We start from the raw sequence: 16,195 nt of genomic DNA on the forward strand, positions 1-16,195 counted from the left end.
ATTGATGGAATGATGGATGGTGCTGAATACAGGGAAATTCTTGAGGGAAATCTGTTTCAGCCTCCCAGAGATTTAAGACTGGGACAGAGGTTCACCTTCCAGCAGGACAATGACCCTAAGCATACTGCTAAAGCAACACTGGAGTGGTTTAAGGAAAAACATTTAAATGTATTGGAATGGCCTACTCAAAGCCCAGACCTCAATCCAATTGAGAATCCGTGGTATGACTTAAGATTGCCTTGAAGAATGGGCAAAAATCCCAGTGGATAGATGTGCAAAGCTTATAGAGACATACCCCAAGATACTTGCAGCTATAATTGCTGCAAAAGGTGGCTCTACAAAGTATTGACTTAAAAAAAATATATATATATATATTGCATCTTCAAAGTGGTAGACATGTTTTGTAAATCAAATGATACACCCCCCCCCCCCCAAAAAAAAAAAAAAAAAATCTATTTTAATTCCAGGTTGTAAGTCAAGAAAATAGGAAAAATGACAAGGGGGTGAATACTTTCGCAAGCCACTGTACACACACACATACACACTTTACGCTACTGCTTCTCTCTGTTTATAATCTATGCATAGTCACTAAGGATCTGCCCCATTTGATCAATTTTCACCTAAATTGACATACCCAAATCTAACTGCCTGTAGCTCAGGACCTGAAGCAAGGATATGCTTATTCTTGACACCATTTGAAAAGAAACACAAGTTTGTGGAAATGTGAAATGAATGTAGGAGAATATAACACATTAGAGCTGGTAATAGATAATACAAAGAAAAAAAACATGCATTTTTGAAATGCAAGAGAAAGGCAATAATGTATTTTTCCAGGCCAGGGGCAATTTAGATTTTGGCCCTGGCTAGATGGCAGCAGTGTATATGCTAAGTTTTAGACCGATCCAATGAATCATTGTATTTCTGTTCAAAATGTTGTGTAAAGACTGCCCAAATGTGCCTAATTGGTTTATTAATGGCATTTCAAGTTCATTACTGTGCACTCTCCTCAAACAATAGCATGTTATTCTTTCACTGTAATAGCTACTGTAAAAGCTTCTGCCAATATCAAATATGTCTGTGTCCTGGGAAATGTTCTTGTTACTTACAACGTCATGCTAATCACATTAGCGCACATCAGGTCGGTCACCAGTTCAGAGGGTGGGACACCGATCTGTAGAGATCCTTAAGAGGTTTTAAAAGGTAATTTACCACCATCACAAGTGCAGTCTCAGTACTATGATGTGGTCTGAAACCAGACTGGAGTGTACATTATTTGTCTTCAGGAAGGCAGTGAGTTGCTGCGCAACATCTTGTTCAACTGAGTTTGGGAGGAATTCGCAGATTCAAAGAGGAGTCCGTCATTTTCTTTCTCATGATCTTTTCATTGAAGAAGTTCATGAGTTCATCAATGCTGAATTGAAGGCCATCCTCACTTGGGTACTGTTCCTTTCAGTTAGCTTTGCCACAGTTTAAATATTCTAATATTACATGTTTATGTTTAGCAGCAAACAGCTGGAGGCAAGGCTTCCTCTACAGAGCAACATTTTCATGGAATGGTCTACCTATCCATGTGAGAGACAGACTCAGTTTCCACCTTTAAATATTTCCTGGAGACTCATCTCTTCAGTAGTTCCTATGATTGAGAGTAGTTTGGCATAGAGGTGCAAACGTGAACGGCAATGCACTGGAATGATGAACCGCCCTTGCTGTCTCTGCCTGGCCGGCTCCCCTCTCTCCACTGGGATTCTCTGTCTCTGACCCTATTACGGAGGCCGAGTCACTGGCTTACTCTTGCTCTTCCATGCCGCCCCTAGGAGGGGTGTGTCACGTCGTGGTAGGCTTTTTTTTTACTCTACTCAACTTGAGTGGGTTGAGTCACTGACGTGATTCCCCTGGGGCTCGTGGGCTATACTCAGCCATGTCTCAGGGTAGTAAGTAGGTGGTCTGTTGATATTAGTGGTGTGGGGGCTGTGCTTTACTAGTGGATGGGGTTATGTCCTGCCTGGTTGGCCCTGTCTTAGGGTATCGTTCGACAGGGCCACAGAACCCCCCCCCCCCCCCCTCCAGTATCCAGGCTGCAATAGTCTGTGTGCCGGGGTGCTACGGTCAGTCTGTCCTATCTGTTAAGTGTGCTGTCTAGTGTGCTATGTTAACTTTAGTATGCTCCCTCAAATTATCCTCTCCCTTCCTCCCTCTCTATCTCTCTCTCTACTCTCTCTCTCCCTCACACTCTCTCCCCTCCCCTCCCGGGGGACCTGAGCCCTAGGGACCATGCCTCAGGACTACCTGGCCTGATTACTCCTAGATGTCCCGTCCACAGTCCACCTGGTCGTCCTGCTGATCCAGTTTCGGCTGTTTTGACTGTGGCTATCGAACCCTGGCCTGTTCACCAGACGTGCGATCTTGTCGTGCTGCTGCTCCAGTTTCAACTATTCTGCCTGTGGCTAGGGAACCCTTAGCTGTCCCGGACCTGCTGTTTTTGACCCTCTCTCTCTCCCTCTCCCTCTGTACTGCACCTGCTGTACTGCACCTGCTGTCTCGACCTCTGAATGCTTAGCTATGCTCAGCTATGAAAAGCCAGCTGACATTTACTCCTGAGGTGCTGACCTGTTGTACCCTCTTCAACCACTGATTATTATTTGACCCTGCTGGTCATTTATGAGTGTTTGAACATCTTGAAGAACGATCTGGCCAATGGCCATGTACTCTTATAATATCCACCCGACATAGGCAGAAGAGGACTGGCCACCCCTCAGAGCCTGGTTCCTTTCTCTGTATCTTGTTAGGTTCCTGCCTTTTCTAGGGAGTTTTTCTTAGCCACTGTGCTTCTACACTCTCCGAGGGTGTCTCAGGAAGAGTTGTGAAATGCAGAAAACTCAATTCCAATTCACACATGTATAAATACATGCTTGTACATCTCCGGAATTGGAGAAATGTAACCACCCACCTAATTATTGTAACTTAAAAAGTATGCTGGTCAAAGGCAAATTTCAAACTTTGGAGAGCTGGTAAATATGCAAACTGTGCATCTAGTTTTAGATACGCGGTTTAATGAAACACATTAGAGCGAGAGTTTACAGATTTGGTTAGGATACATCACTCTGTTTCTCATGAGAGTGAGAATTGATTTCACTGTCCGTTTAGAGAGACAGAATCAATGATGTGAAGAGATTGGAAACAAAGAGAGACAAATGGAGAGAGTGAGTGAATGGAGAAGGACATGAAAACAGAACTTGAGGAACAAACAGTCATGCCTAACAGAGTTCTGTAACCTTCACCATCAACAAATACAGTATTTAAAACACACCACATGAGTGTTTCCAGATTCTCACCACTCTGCTGATAAGCATATTGATAATAACATGCCTGTACGGTCTTCAGTGACTCAAGAAAGGACATGTTATATAGCAGCTCATAAAACCCCAGCAGAACCTCACCATCCAAACGGCTGCTTATGATTCCAGCCCTGTCACCATGCTAACATACCTGTTTATTATGTTAGTGTTTTTCCTAGTAAACTCAATTACAGCCAGGAAGGAAATGAGGCTGTCTCACTCTGGCCTTGGGGAATGTTGGGGAACGCTGTGCATATGTCTTTAGCTACCTGGCTGTGTGTTCCTTCCAATGATGTACAGTATATACGTAATAAACCCTGGATTGCTGATGCTATGTGTTGGCCAGTGAGAGGCTTTGAAGCCACTGGTTGGCCATATTGGCACTCTCCAGAAAGAGCAGTCCTCCATAGGAATGAATTTAATGGGACAGAATTACATGGATTTGAATATTTTTGTTGTTGTTGTGAAAACAGTTACAATATAACTTCCATAAAATTATACTTTAAGAAAATGTTTTGATTTATTTGATTGTTTTAATTTGTAGTGGTCTGGGTGTAGCTGGTGCAGAGGAGTCAGGAACAGGACAGCAGAGATGAGTAACACAAGTAACTTTACTCAAATATTCCAGTAACATTCGTATTACCGAGCCCACAATAACGGACCGAACATACATAAAACAATCACGCACAAAATCCATGGGGAAAACAGAGGCTTAAATAATGAACATGTCATTGGGGAATTGAAACCAGGTGTGTAAAACAAAGACAAAACAAATGGAAAATGAAAAGTGGATAGGCGATGGCTAGAAGGCTGGTGACGTCGACCGCCGAACGCTGCCCAAAAAGGAGAGGGACCGACTTCGGCGGAAGTCGTGACAGTGGCTTGACGCGTGGCTCCAGAAGCACGTCGACACCGACCTCGGGGATGACCCGGAGGACGAGGCACAGGGCGATCCGGATGGAGACGGTGGAACTCCCGCAGCAACGAAGGGTCCAAAACGTCCTACACCGGCACCCAGCATCTCTTCTACGGACCGTACCCCTCCCACTCCACGAGGTACTGAAGGCCCCTCGCCCGACGCCTCGAGTCCAGTGAGGTAATCGGGGGGAAGCTGTAACCTGTAGCAAACCTCATTCAGTCTCCTCAGGACCCCACAAACCGTGGGTCTAGCTTCCGGCAGAGCAGGCAGAGGGGCAGGTTTCGGGTCGAGAGCCAGACCCGGTCACTGTGTTGGTGGTCGGCGCTCACCTTCTGACGCCTCACGGCCCATTGCAGGTGCACATGAGTGGCGTTCCAGGTCTACTCAGAGCACTTAAACCACTCGTCCACCGCAGGAGCCTCGATCTGGCTCTGATGCCAAGGTGCCAGAACCGGCTGATACCCCACTGGAAGTGCGTACTGGGTGCGTATTTATTTTTAAATTTTTTAAAATGTTTTATTGGAGGGTGGATGAGCTTAATATTGCGGAATAATGTTGCTTCCAATGTAATTGTCTGCATCATTTCCAATCCCCCATATTTTTTTGGTAAATATATATATCCATACACGCATGCATATATATACACATATGTACATACCTATATAGACATACATATACATACATACTTTTTTAAAGAATATACCTTTATTATTATTCCCCGCAAACCCTTCCGCCGATCTGATCCACCAATTGGAGTAAACTAATAAACACTTCTGCTTCTACCTTCAATCCATGCATCTTATACACACTCTACAGACACAGGCTGTAGGGGGAGAGGTTAGTGGAGGAGTGGGGGAACGAGTTTTGGGCCATCTCTGCCTAGGGGTTGAACGCCGCCCACTCCCCTGGCCGGTCCTAGCAATAAGATCGCAGAAACCTACCCACATCCTGGTTTACTCTCTCCACCTGCCCGTTACTTTCGGGGTGAGGCTGACTGAGACCCCCAGACGTTCCATGAAGACCCTTGACGTGAACTGTGTACTTCGATCAGACACTATATCCTCAGGCACCCCGTAGTGTGTAAACAGGGCCTCCGCAGTCTGTAGGGCCGTAGGGACACCGAGCAAAAGAAGGAGACAGCAAGACTTAGAGAACCGATCCACAACCGATCCACAACGACCCTGTCAGGGAGGAAGATCTGTGAGGAAGTCCACCGAAAGGTGCGACCACGGCCGTTGTGGAACGGGTAAGGGCTGTAACTTCCCTCTGGGCAGGTGCCTAGGGGCCTTGCGCTGGGCGCACACAGAGCAGAAGGAAACATAAACCCTCACGTCCTTGGCCAAGGAGGACCACCAGTAATTCCCACTAAGACAGCGCACTGTCGGACCGATGCCAGGATGACCAGAGGAGGGTGACGTGTGGGCTCAATAGATCAAGCGGTCGCAGACAGCAGATGGAACATACAGATGCCCAGCTGGACACTGGAGGGGAGTGGGCTCTGAACGTAATGCCCGCACGATGTCCGCGTCCAGTTCCCACACCACCGGTGCCGCCAGACAGGAGGCGAGTGTATCTATGGACCTCTCCTCTGTGTCATAGATCTGGGACAGTGCGTCTGCCTTAGCGTTCTGGGAACCTGGTCTGTAGGACAGGGTGAAAACAAAATGGGTAAAGAACATGGCCCACCATGCCTGGTGAGGGTTCAAGCCAATGTCTCCACGCCTTCAGAGCCTTGACAACAGCCAACAGCTCCCGGTCCCCCACATCATAGTTTCGCTCCGCTCCGGAGCTTTGGTGGCGTACCCGAGCACTGAGAGAGAGCACGGCTCCTATCCCAACCGCGTCCACCTCCACTATGAATGCCAAGGTGGGATCCGGATGAGCCAGCACGGGAGCCGAGGTAAACAGAGCCCTCAGGTGACCAAACGCCCTGTCTGCCTCAGCCTACCACTGCAGTCGCACCGGTCCCACCTTGAGCAGTGAGGTAATGGGAGCCGCTACCTGACCTCCATCCTTCTTCTTCACAGAAAATAAACTCAAGGAGGCAAGTGAAGTGGAGGGCCGAATGTACCCCTGCCCCAGGGATTCGGAGACATATGTTTCCATAGCCGCCGTCTCCTCCTGTGACAGGGGATACACGTGACTCCTGGGTAGTGCTGCGTCTACCAGGAGATTTTTTGCACATTCCCCCCATCGATGGGGTGGTAATTGAGTCGCCCTCTTCTTACTGAAGGCGAGAGCCAAATTGGCATATTCAGAGGGGATGCACACGGGAAGACCTGGTCTGGACTTTCCACTGTAGTAGCACCGACGGAAACCCCTACACACCTCTCTGAGCAGTCTCGTGACGAACCCTTGAGAGCCCTCTGTTGCCACGAAATAGTGGGGTTATGACAGGCGAACCAAGGTAGGCCCAACACCATGGGAAACACTGGAGAATCAATAAGGAAAAGACTAATGCTCTCCTTGTGACCCTCCTGCGTAACCATGCCCAGTGGAGAGGTGGCCTCAATAATTAGCCCCGACCCTAATGGTCGACTATCTAAGGCATGCACAGAGAAAGGCATATCCACAGGAACAATGGGGATCCCTAAACATTGGGCAAATGCTCTGTCAATAAAATTCCCAGCTGCGCCTGAATCTACGAGCGCCTTATGCTGGGAATGCGGGGAAAACTCAGGAAAATGTATAAACAAAAACATGTGAGCAACAGGGGCTCTGAGTGGACCTGGTGCCGACTCACCTGGGGTGACACGAGAGTGCACTGCCTGCTGCCTCGACTCCCACAGGAACCTCCCCAGCACCGACCAGCAGTGTGCCCTCTGTGGCCACAGATGGTACAGAGAACAGCCCCTCCTCCGGTCGCCCTAAGTGCAGCACCTCCCAGCTCCATGGGCATCGTAGCGGTGGTGCTGAGGGATGGAACTGACAGGCCCCGATCCGGACATCCGCCGGTATCCAGCAGGTTATCCAGCTGGATGGACAGGTCCACCAGCTGGTCAAACGTGAGAGTGGTGTCCCTGCAGGCCAACTCCCGACGGACATCCTCGCGCAGACTGCACCGGTAGTGATCGATCAGGGCCCTATCATTCCATCCCGTGGTGGCGGCCAGGGTCCGGAAGTCCAAGGCTAACTCCTGTGCGCTCCTCGTCCCCTGCCTCACGTGGTACAGACGTTCTCGAAGCCGGTGTTTGGAGGATATATTGGCGTTGTTAGGGTGTTAGGCCTGAGACAAAGTCAAGGGCCGGAAAACCGTGCCAATATATCTTCCAAAAACCAACGTCGAGGGCATTATCACTTTTATACAACGGGTTACCAACATATTCAAATATTAATTGACATATTTTCATTAAAACTGTCATTTTAATTAATTTATTCATACTATTTCATCCTTCCACAAGATATAGTTCCAACACAAATCTAGGGTTGCTACCCCAGCTGGCTGGTCGTTCGTTCTATTGATTTGGTTGCCCAGTTGTTCAGTCTTTTTGTTCTGTATCTATGGACGTGACCCCGTCATTCGTTCAAAATGTTCCATTGCCATACTGGCTGGCAGTATCCCTTGCTTGCTAGCCAGCCAACTATGGTTAACTTACAGTCACGTCAAATGTAAAATAGAATAACAACAGCAGCTGCATTTGCATTTGTTTAAACTGTTTTCTAGATACATTTAATAATTATCCTGTACAGGGATCAACATCAGCGGACATCAGCGGAAATTTCAGAGTGACAACTAATAGTACTCGATACAACTCAAACTTTCATTAAAACCTCTTCAGTCTACCCCCTACTTTTTCAAACATTCTGTTAAAAATCGCGCAACATTTCAGCGTCCTGCTACTCATGCCAGGAGTATAGTATATGCATATGATTAGTATGTGTGGATAGAAAACACTCTGAAGTTTCTAAAACTGGTTAAATAATGTCTGTGACTATAACAGAACGTGAACAGCAAGCGAAATCCCAAGAAAAACCTGGTCACAAAAACCACAGAAAAGTATTAATCCGCCAGTCTCTGAATTGTTTATTGCAAGCAAAAATATATAGCAGGGAGCTTGCAGTTCCTACAACTTCCACACGATGTCGCCAAAAACGTCATTTTCATTGACAAAAATCCTTTGTGTAATGACAAATAGATCCTTCATTTCGTCCAGCATACAGCAATCGATTTTGGAAGAGAGACAAAGGACATCGTTTTCTTGAGTAGCTGCTATTGAATACAGATCGCCCAGTGATCAATTTGATCGCTTATTAACGTTTACAAATACCTAAAGTTGGGTTACAAAAGTAGGTTGAAGTGTTTTGTCAAAGAATATAGGCAACTTATATAATTTTTAAAAATGACGTTGCGTGTTGGAAGGGAGCTTTTCTCCTGAACCAGACAGGCTATACAAATGGATATTTTGGGCATACATGGACGGATTTAATCGGGAAAAAGACCCAATTGTGATGTTTATGGAACATATAGGAGTGCCAACAAAGAATATCATCAAAGGTAATGAATGTTTTATATTTTATTTCTGCGTTTTGTGTAGTGCCGGCTAAGCTAATTATTTTGTTTACGTCCCCTTCAGGTATATTGGGGTGTTGCATGCTATCAGATAATAGCTTCTCATGCTTTCGCCGAAAAGCATTTTAAAAATCTGACTTGTTGGCTAGATTTACAACAAGTGTAGCTTTAATTCAATACCCTGCATGTGTGTTTTAACCTCTCTGATCTCCCAAACCCGGATCCGGTATCATGACTACAGCCTGAAGCTCATTACCATAACGCAACGTTAACTATTCATGAAAATCGCAAATGAAATGAAATAAATATGCCATCTATCAAGCTTAGCCTTTTGTAAACAACACTGTCATCTCAGATTTTCAAAATATGCTTCTCAACCATAGGAAAACAATCATTTGTGTAAAAGTAGCTAGCTAGCGTAGCATTTAGCGTTAGCATTAGCGTTAGCATCCAGCACGCAACATTTCAACAAAAACATAAAAGCCTTCAAATAAAATCATTTACCTTTGAAGAACTTCTGATGTTTTCAATGAGGATACTCTCAGTTAGATAGCAGATGCTTAGTTTTTCCAAAAATATTCTTTGTGTATTAGAAATAGCTCCGTTTTATACATCACATTTGGCTACCAAAAAAACCCGAAAATTCAGTCCTCAAAACGCGAACTTTTTTCCAAATTAACTCCATAATATCGACTGAAAACATGGCAAACGTTGTTTAGAATCAATCCTCAAGGTGTTTTTCACATATCTCTTCAATGATATATCGTTCATGGAAGCATGGTTTCTCCCCTCTATCAAATGGAAAAATACTAGCACCTGGCTTTGCGCACCAGTTTCGACGCAGGACACCAGGCGGACACTTGGAAAATGTAGTCTCTTATGGTCAATCTTCCAATGATATGCCTACAAATACGTCACAATGCTGCCGACATCTTGGGGAAACGGCAGAAGGTCTAAGCTTATTCCTGTCGCATTCACAGCCATATAAGGAGACATTAGAAAACAGAGCTTCAGAAATTCTGCTCATTTCCTGGTTGACGTATCATCTTGGTTTCGCCTGTAGAATGAGTTCTGGGGCACTTACAGACAAAATCTTTGCAGATTCTGAAACTTCAGAGTGTTTTCTTTCCAAAACTGTCATATGCATAGTCGAGCATCTTTTCGTGACAAAATATCGCGCTTAAAACGGGAACGTTTTTTATCCAAAAATGAAATAGCGCCCCTAGAGATGCAACAGGTTAATGAACGTTTGAGTTTTAACGAGTACATTTAGCATTTAGCGTAGCGCATTTGCATTTCCAGGTGTCTAGATGAGACATCTGCGTCTCAGGTAGGAGCAAGAAGTTAAAACACACATGCAGGGTACTCAATTAAAGCTACACTCGTTGTGAATCTAGCCAACATGTCAGATTTTTAAAATGCTTTTTGGCGAAAGCATGAGAAGCTATTATCTGATAGCATGCAACCCCCGAAATACACAAAGGGGACGTAAACAGAATAATTAGCGTAGCCGGCGCTACACAAAATGCAGAAATAAAATATAAAACATTCATTACCTTTGACGAGCTTCTTTGTTGGCACTCCTATATGTCCCATAAACATCACAATTGGGTCTTTTTTTCGATTAAATCCGTCCATGTATACCCAAAATGTCCATTTATGAAGGCCGTCTGATCCATGGAAAAGCACCGTTCCAAAACGCACCGTCATTTTTTTAAATTAAAAAAGTTACCTATAAACTTTGACAAAAACTTCAAACTACTTTTGTTATCCAACTTTAGGTATTAGTAAACGTTAATAATCGATCAAATTGATCACGGGGCGATCTGTATTCAACAGCAGCACGTTTTGAAATCATGGTCCACATTCTCTCTTTCATTACTTCCTGTGGTGTGGTCGACGACAGGAAGTGCCTATTCCTCATGTTACCAAGGATTAATTTAAAATCAATTGACAGTACTGGCGACACCGTGTGGAAGCTGTAGACATTGTAAACAGGGCCCTATCTATTTTCCCTTGCCATAGACAATACAGAGACTGGCGGAGGGATATTATTTTAGTTTTTTTTGTGAACAGTTTTCCTTGGGATTTTTCCTGCTAAACGCGTTCTGTTATAGTCACAGACATGATTTAACCAGTTTTATAAACTTCAGAGTGTTTTCTATCGTGTTTTCTAATCATATGCATATACTATATTCCTGGCATGAGTAGCAGGACGTTGAAATGTTGCGCGATTTTTAACAAAAAGCTGCAAAAATTTGCAGCCTTGGAATTGGATACAGCCATAACAATGAGCTAATGAGGCTCAATTTCGCAAGGCATAGAAAATGTGCTCTCTTGTCAGGACACTGTTGTTCAAAGGAGCTAGCCAACAACACAGCTAACACAATCACTTCGAACAGTGAAGCTGGAAAGACTGCAAACTAGCTGCACTTTGTTTTGTTTTACCTTTTTTCAATTGACATTTATTTGTATATATCCAGAAAAATGATGCCAACTTATTCATGATTTCGACTGACTGAGAAACGCTGCCTGCTTCTCTGTCTCGTCCCGACTCCTGATCCCTACATATTCATTAATACGGGACAGCTGAATTTGAATATTGAAACAATGTTGCAAATGTCGGAGAGTACAGATAGCAAGGTTTACACAAATCTCTGCTATTGAAAATTATTGAAAATTCTAGAAGAAATGTGAGATAATGTCTAGATGTTTTTTAGAGTGGAGATCAAATGTATAATTTTTCTTGCTGGCTTGATGAGACAGTGGATTGTGCAGTCAGATGGAACAGAGTAAATAGGCATTTTAATAGATTTTGCAGTTGGTAACTTGTGAATAGACACCGTCTGGAACGCGCTTTTAACCAATCAGCATTCAGGATTAGACCCACCCACCCGTATAAATTCTAGAAAGAGCTTCAGAACCAGAGAGGTCTCTATTCTGGAATAGGCCATAGTTCCAGAGTGAGTGTTGACAAAATAAGAGCGAGCTCCAGTCCAGAGAGAGGGATCAGTCCATAGGAGTTACAATAGCTTTGGTTCCCCCAATATGTCATGATTCTGTTCCATCTTTCCAGGTAGGAGTTACAGTATCTTTGGTCCTCCGAACATGTCTGACTTCAGTTCCTACAGTATAACCTAAAGCCTTGGTCCGGCAATATGTCTGGCTTCACTTCCTTCCGTATGAACCGGAGTAGAAAGAACCGGGACTCAGAACTCGTTCAAAAGCTGTCCATCACAACGCAGGTCAGCTGACTTAGAGGCAGATAACAATCCATTACAGCGCAGAGGAAGGCAAAAATAATAAGACGCACAAATCACAGCCTTGCTGGCTGAGGGACTGACTGACTGTGGAGTGACTGGGTATGAGGCAGTACAATTTAGCCATGCACTAAATCACAACCTGGGCGCATATCAGAAGTCATTGGGCAAACTGCTACCGACTTCCCGTCCCCATGCCTGCCATCAGGACAATGTGCTGATGTGAGGTAAAATGCTAGGCTCCTCAATGAATTTCCATTGCCTTCGTCAGGTTTAAAGATAAATGGCTTAGAGTGAGGATGGAGATCATTAGTGGGCTTTGATACTATATTGTGTGTAGAGCATATAACGTACTGTAACGATCTGTGTGGAAAAAGCAACTCTCTCTCACAGTCTCATGTCTGGATTAGATGTTAGTCCATGTTTCTCCAAACGTCAAATTTCAAAGTGTTTAAGGTTAAGTTTAGGCATTAATTCCGAAATCTTAAGATTATTGTTCATGTTTAAGGTAAGGGTTAAGGTTTGGGATAGGCTTAACAATTTAGGCTTAACAACTTTCTATCACTGGATCTGAACACGCATCCTTTGGTACCAGAGGCAGATGCAGATAGCCCAGATGTGGATGGTCCGCCATCCCCTTCCACAATTCCCTAGCAAAACCGAAACCTACTTGAAGATAACAAAGCTCACTGTTGCCCCTAGTGGTCTGTTACCACATCACCTCCCGATGTCCTCAGACAAGGATGGACGTCGAATACTAACTTGTTGCACAGGTGACCTGGCTGGGAAAAGGGCAGTGTTAAAATGCTGATCAGTCTATATTCAGAAATCTATTTCTCCCACAATGCAACAGTGTCAATTTCCTCAATGCAACACTGTATCAAGGGAGTACTGCTGACTCCTCAGATTGTGTTGACCGACGTTTATAAAATGATTGCCTCTAAAACATGCACGCACACACACACACACACACACACACACACACACACACACACACACACACACACACACACACACACACACACACACACACACACCAAAAAGCACTTTTTCAGGTGTCCCCCTTAAAGGTCACTGACTCTAAAATGCTGATTTTCTGTAGCTGGTGCCATACTGTCCTGTTTAATGATGTAAATCTTATCAGAGCTTTATAACACCATGAAGAAGGGTTCCTTGGTTGTGGGATTTATGAGGTGTGTTGTTTGCATAGGTCATAAAACAGGTATGTACCCTGTCATCTGATCACACATCTTAATTAGTAGACTGATAAACATTCTTCAATCTCCTGTCATTGTCCTGTCATTGTCTGTAGAGAGAGAGAGAGAGAGAGAGAGAGAGAGATGTGGGTCTGTATGTGGGTGCTGACAATATGTGTCTGCAACAGAAAGAGAGAAAGCCTGTGTGTGTGTGTGTGTGTGTGTGTGTGTGTGTGTGTGTGTGTGTGTGTGTGTGTGTGTGTGTGTGTGTGTGTTTGTGTGTGTGTGTGTGTTCTGCATGTTCGGTCAGGAGATAAGTGTGCTCCTCTATCTGAGAGTGCAGGAGGTCCTGTCATCGTCTCAGACAACAAGCATGTCCATTAGATTAGCATGTATTAAGGATCCCTGCTGCTCTCTTCTTAAAACGCCACAACACGCTCCTGGCCGGCTAAGGACACCAGGCGGACACTTGGAAAATGTAGTCTCTTATGGTCAATCTTCCAATGATATGCCTACAAATACGTCACAATGCTGCCGACATCTTGGGGAAACGGCAGAAGGTCTAAGCTTATTCCTGTCGCATTCACAGCCATATAAGGAGACATTAGAAAACAGAGCTTCAGAAATTCTGCTCATTTCCTGGTTGACGTATCATCTTGGTTTCGCCTGTAGAATGAGTTCTGGGGCACTTACAGACAAAATCTTTGCAGATTCTGAAACTTCAGAGTGTTTTCTTTCCAAAACTGTCATATGCATAGTCGAGCATCTTTTCGTGACAAAATATCGCGCTTAAAACGGGAACGTTTTTTATCCAAAAATGAAATAGCGCCCCTAGAGATGCAACAGGTTAATGAACGTTTGAGTTTTAACGAGTACATTTAGCATTTAGCGTAGCGCATTTGCATTTCCAGGTGTCTAGATGAGACATCTGCGTCTCAGGTAGGAGCAAGAAGTTAAAACACACATGCAGGGTACTCAATTAAAGCTACACTCGTTGTGAATCTAGCCAACATGTCAGATTTTTAAAATGCTTTTTGGCGAAAGCATGAGAAGCTATTATCTGATAGCATGCAACCCCCGAAATACACAAAGGGGACGTAAACAGAATAATTAGCGTAGCCGGCGCTACACAAAATGCAGAAATAAAATATAAAACATTCATTACCTTTGACGAGCTTCTTTGTTGGCACTCCTATATGTCCCATAAACATCACAATTGGGTCTTTTTTTCGATTAAATCCGTCCATGTATACCCAAAATGTCCATTTATGAAGGCCGTCTGATCCATGGAAAAGCACCGTTCCAAAACGCACCGTCATTTTTTTAAATTAAAAAAGTTACCTATAAACTTTGACAAAAACTTCAAACTACTTTTGTTATCCAACTTTAGGTATTAGTAAACGTTAATAATCGATCAAATTGATCACGGGGCGATCTGTATTCAACAGCAGCACGTTTTGAAATCATGGTCCACATTCTCTCTTTCATTACTTCCTGTGGTGTGGTCGACGACAGGAAGTGCCTATTCCTCATGTTACCAAGGATTAATTTAAAATCAATTGACAGTACTGGCGACACCGTGTGGAAGCTGTAGACATTGTAAACAGGGCCCTATCTATTTTCCCTTGCCATAGACAATACATAGACTGGCGGAGGGATATTATTTTAGTTTTTTTTGTGAACAGTTTTCCTTGGGATTTTTCCTGCTAAACGTGTTCTGTTATAGTCACAGACATGATTTAACCAGTTTTATAAACTTCAGAGTGTTTTCTATCGTGTTTTCTAATCATATGCATATACTATATTCCTGGCATGAGTAGCAGGACGTTGAAATGTTGCGCGATTTTTAACAAAAAGCTGCAAAAATTTGCAGCCTTGGAATTGGATACAGCCATAACAATGAGCTAATGAGGCTCAATTTCGCAAGGCATAGAAAATGTGCTCTCTTGTCAGGACACTGTTGTTCAAAGGAGCTAGCCAACAACACAGCTAACACAATCACTTCGAACAGTGAAGCTGGAAAGACTGCAAACTAGCTGCACTTTGTTTTGTTTTACCTTTTTTCAATTGACATTTATTTGTATATATCCAGAAAAATGATGCCAACTTATTCATGATTTCGACTGACTGAGAAACGCTGCCTGCTTCTCTGTCTCGTCCCGACTCCTGATCCCTACATATTCATTAATACGGGACAGCTGAATTTGAATATTGAAACAATGTTGCAAATGTCGGAGAGTACAGATAGCAAGGTTTACACAAATCTCTGCTATTGAAAATTATTGAAAATTCTAGAAGAAATGTGAGATAATGTCTAGATGTTTTTTAGAGTGGAGATCAAATGTATAATTTTTCTTGCTGGCTTGATGAGACAGTGGATTGTGCAGTCAGATGGAACAGAGTAAATAGGCATTTTAATAGATTTTGCAGTTGGTAACTTGTGAATAGACACCGTCTGGAACGCGCTTTTAACCAATCAGCATTCAGGATTAGACCCACCCACCCGTATAAATTCTAGAAAGAGCTTCAGAACCAGAGAGGTCTCTATTCTGGAATAGGCCATAGTTCCAGAGTGAGTGTTGACAAAATAAGAGCGAGCTCCAGTCCAGAGAGAGGGATCAGTCCATAGGAGTTACAATAGCTTTGGTTCCCCCAATATGTCATGATTCTGTTCCATCTTTCCAGGTAGGAGTTACAGTATCTTTGGTCCTCCGAACATGTCTGACTTCAGTTCCTACAGTATAACCTAAAGCCTTGGTCCGGCAATATGTCTGGCTTCACTTCCTTCCGTATGAACCGGAGTAGAAAGAACCGGGACTCAGAACTCGTTCAAAAGCTGTCCATCACAACGCAGGTCAGCTGACTTAGAGGCAGATAACAATCCATTACAGCGCAGAGGAAGGCAAAAATAATAAGACGCACAAATCACAGCCTTGCTGGCTGAGGGACTGACTGACTGTGGAGTGACTGGGTAT

The sequence above is a fragment of the Oncorhynchus mykiss genome, chromosome 29 (assembly GCF_057628025.1).
Source record: "Oncorhynchus mykiss isolate SJ-2025 chromosome 29, ASM5762802v1, whole genome shotgun sequence".
Lineage (NCBI taxonomy): Eukaryota > Metazoa > Chordata > Actinopteri > Salmoniformes > Salmonidae > Oncorhynchus > Oncorhynchus mykiss.